The following is a 3,997-nucleotide window of genomic DNA, read 5'->3' as shown; positions in this document are numbered from 1 at the left end:
TCAGTGTAGATGGCAGGGATCTAATCGACCTGGGATTGGAATAAAAGCTCCATGCAGATTCAGCCCAGGTCAGGTTCACTTCTCTACTACTTCACCTGTAGTCAGTTCCCCTGGCTGGACCACAAGGAGAAGTGTTAGGATGAATTGCAGGTTGGCGTCTTTTGGGTGGCCAGGGCTCCGGCTATCATAGGAGACTTCCCACCCCGGGCTCTACCAGGTCCACGGCTGCTCAGTTGAAGCAAAATGGCGGGCCAGGAATCAGTGATGCAGCAACATCACACCTGGCATGCACCTAGAGGTGACATTACCACGTTAAGGCAGCCCTCCGTGTTTGTGTGTGTACAGTTTGGTGTGGTGGTTAGGAGAGCCAGTTTGGTGTAGTGGTTAGGAGTGCGGACTTGTAATCTGGCATGCCAGGTTCGATTCTGCGCTCCCCCACATGCAACCAGCTGGGTGACCTTGGGCTCGCCACGGCACTGATAAAACTGTTCTGACCGGGCAGTGATATCAGTGCTCTCTCAGCCTCACCCACCCCACAGGGTGTCTGTTGTGGGGGGAGGAATGGGAAGGCGACTGTAAGCCGCTTTGAGCCTCCTTCGGGCAGGGAAAAGCGGCATATAAGAACCAACTCTTCTTCTTCTTCTTCTTCTTCTACACAGGGATGGATGGTGGCCCTATCTTGTGATGTTCTCAGAGCTCAGAAGCTAAGCAGAGTAGGTGCTTGGAAGGGAGGCCACCAAGGAGGGCTATGTGGGTGAAGGCCACGGCAAACCATCACTGCTTCTCACTTGCCTTGAAAGCCCCTTGCTGGCACTTTAACACACACACACATCTGGCTTCGACTGATTATTTACGGCAACAACCAGGCTGGGCCGGCCCCTGGTTTCTTGCAGCAGAGTAACATGCTCTGCCACTTCCCATTTATGAATGGGGAATGATTTTCCCCGATGCATATGGTCTACTCTGGAGTTGGGTGTGCCGCAGCTGCACGAGGGGGGGCGCTGAGGGGGGTTACTTCTATGAGAGTGGGATTGCATGACAAAGCAATCCCACCATGGGAGGTAAAAAAAACCCCTGTTGGGATCTGTGGTGCTGTGAAGCCAAATGGGGCATTTTCTGTCCCTGCTGGGACACCGTAGTCTAGGGAGGATCCAGGCCTGGAAGGCCCGGCTATCCCCTATATGCGTGGGCCTGGCCCGGCATGGCTGCTGATGGAGGCCACGGCAACAAAGGGAACAGGAAAAGAGACCCTAAAGCAGGCCAGTGCTGAGAGGGGACCAGGCCAGTGTCGACATCACGTGCACATACTGTGCACGTAGGGATTTGCCCTGGTGCCATGGGAGCACCATTCCTCCCCCACCCCACCCCGGGTGCATAATTGCTCTTTGGGAGAGTGATTTTATGGTTATAAAGCTGTGCCCATGCCTTCACAGCTGGCAATCCCCCACTGGCATGTTTTCCTAACAGTGGCACGTAAAACCATTTTGCACATAGGGCCAGCTCTCTGCTCAAGTATGTGAGGCAAGCTCCTGAGGTACTGGCAGCACTGTGGGAGGAGGGAACAGGTATGCCTCAGGCCTGATATTGCTTCCAAAGCCATGAAATGCTTGTTTCAATTCTTAGGGCTTTTCTTGTTCTTTCTGTATCTGGCAAGATACACCCCCCCTCTGTTTTCTCTTTCCTGGCACGCCAACATCTTTCCAAGTAGATGATACTCCCCCCCCCCCCCGCCAAGTGCTGAACTTAAACAGCCTACACTTCTACTCTAGCTATCTGGTTGCCCAGCTTGGCGTAGTGGTTAAGAGCAGCAGCTTCTAATCTGGCAAGCCGGGTTTGATTCCCTGCTCCTCCGCATGCAGCCAGCTAGGTGACCTTGGGCTCGCCACAGCACTGAGAAAGCTGTTCGAGCAGGAATCTCAGGGCTCTCTCAGCCTCCCCTCCCTCACAGGGTGTCTGTTGTGGGGAGAGGAAAGGGAAGGTGACTGTAAGCCACTTTGAGACTCCTTCTGGTAGAAAAAAGCGACAGATAAGAACCAACTCTTCCTCTTCTTCTACCTCAAAGGGTGTCTGTTGTGGGGAGAGGAAAGGGAAGGTGACTGTAAGCTGCTTTGAGACTCCTTGGTATAGAGAAATGCAGCATATAAGAACCAATTCTTCCTTTAAATTAAAATCTTGTTTTGGACTGATAAAATTCTTCTTTTCATAATAACTTTAATTGTACTAATAACCACATTGGGTTTTTGGGTTTTTTTTGCACAAATCAAACTTAGAAATGGAGAACCTTAATTGTTAGGTTATGTGTTTATTTTAACGTATCCTCAAGAATTTCTAAAATTATGCTAAAGAACTGCCAACATTTGGAGTCCTCGGTTCCAGACGCACTGTAATGTTGCCTGTGAGATGGTTCCAAATTACAGGCCTTGTAGAGTTGGATGTAGTAATCCTAGACAGTTTGGATGTTCATATTCTTGGACGTTTCTGTTTCCTCCCAAACCTGGACCCTGGCTGTACACAAATGTCTCGAATCTCAAAAAGCCAAGGCATTTGTGTTATAAAAAAAAAAAGTAGTGTCTGAACAAAACTTCTTCGATTAAGAAGGTGTGAAGGTTTTTTTTCTTTTTAAAGGATCTGAAAAGATTGTGAGTACCTTTGGAGTGGAACAGGATATTTTCTTTCCAGGCTAGCCTTTCTGCCGAGGACCATTTCATCGCACTAACTCAGGGGTAGTCAAACTGCGGCCCTCCAGATGTCCATGGACTACAATTCCCAGGAGCCCTTGCCAGCATTCGCTGGCGAATGCTGGCAAGGGCTCCTGGGAATTGCAGACCATGGACATCTGGAGGGCCGCAGTTTGACTACCCCTGCCTAACTCAACGAAAGCATAAGAATAAGACATCGGAAAAGCCGTTCCAGATGACCCTGGTTTAAAGGCTCCTTTCCTGTTTTTATTGAGAATGATTTGCAGATTACGAAGCCAACCCATGTTCTATGAGGTGCTGCTTAATTGATCTAACATCTATGTTGTGGAGCGGAATTGCCAGCCATTCCTCTCTATCTGTGGCTGTCAGAATAGCCTGAACTTCCCGTCGTCCGCTGCACTTTGATAACTCCTCATACGGACGGTCCTTGCCCACTGGAGGGCAATGTAGCACTGCTCTATATGACCTCCACCTGCTCTTCTCTGTGACCTCTCTTTGGATTCCCCCACCAAACTCTCTCTTTAAAAGTTTACATTTCCATGTCCCTGTTAGATCTCTCTTGGGCTGTTTTAAGAGGCCAGAGCTGTAGCGCTTTCTCCACTATTGCATCGTCTCTTTGTGCTGTGGTGTGTATTTTGAGCTCATGATGTCATAGAACAAAATCTCAGCCATGTGCATCACATGTGCGAGGCCCAAGCACGGCTGGCCCTTGTAGGTTGGACTGACGTCGTGGCAAGAAAATTCATATTCTATTTACAACGGCTCCTGTAGAAATAAACTTCATTGTTTTGGTAACTTAAATACTATGATAATTAGGCAAACTGACAGGAAGTGTCCCAGCAGGTTTGGAAAATAACCCCCACCCCAATCGTGTATTGGTTCGTTTGGCCCACAGCAACATCCTTAAGTCTGAAAAGATGTAGTCAAGAGGCGTAAAATGCCCTCTCGAGCAAAATTACATGTGCTGTTTTTATACTGTCATGGCTTCTTTCATTCTGCTGAGCCATAGATCCCAGAACTCCTGAAGTCACATGTGCAAATCTAGAATTCCGCAGAAACAAATATAGTCTTCTGCATCAATGAATTGCATCAATGAACCCTTTAACTTCTGCATCAATGAATTGCTGATTCTGTGAAGGCTCAAGGGGGTGGCAGGTTACAGTAGATGAGCGATTGGGATGTGAGTGTCCTGCATAGTGCAGGGAGCTGGACTAGATCAGTGGTCCGCAACCTTTCCAAGGCTGCGGACCGGCGGTGGTGGGGAGGGTGACCGTGCGGCCGCGCATGCCATTCATGCG

At 49.1% G+C, this 3,997-nt stretch overlaps 1 long non-coding RNA gene across 1 annotated transcript; it reads right to left on the bottom strand.

The window, feature by feature from the left end:
- Window positions 1–2,282: 2,282 nt before the first annotated feature.
- Window positions 2,283–3,311, bottom strand: LOC143820447 (uncharacterized). Its single transcript, XR_013225356.1, has 2 exons — window positions 2,866–3,311; window positions 2,283–2,712 (listed from the first exon to the last, which is right to left on the bottom strand). It is a non-coding gene; the product is annotated as an uncharacterized LOC143820447 (long non-coding RNA).
- Between the last annotated feature and the right edge of the window lie 686 nt (window positions 3,312–3,997).

This window comes from Paroedura picta, chromosome 1 (genome assembly GCF_049243985.1).
Source record: "Paroedura picta isolate Pp20150507F chromosome 1, Ppicta_v3.0, whole genome shotgun sequence".
Lineage (NCBI taxonomy): Eukaryota > Metazoa > Chordata > Lepidosauria > Squamata > Gekkonidae > Paroedura > Paroedura picta.
Note: the sequence above shows the minus strand (reverse complement) of the source record. Positions and strands in the feature narration are given on the sequence as shown.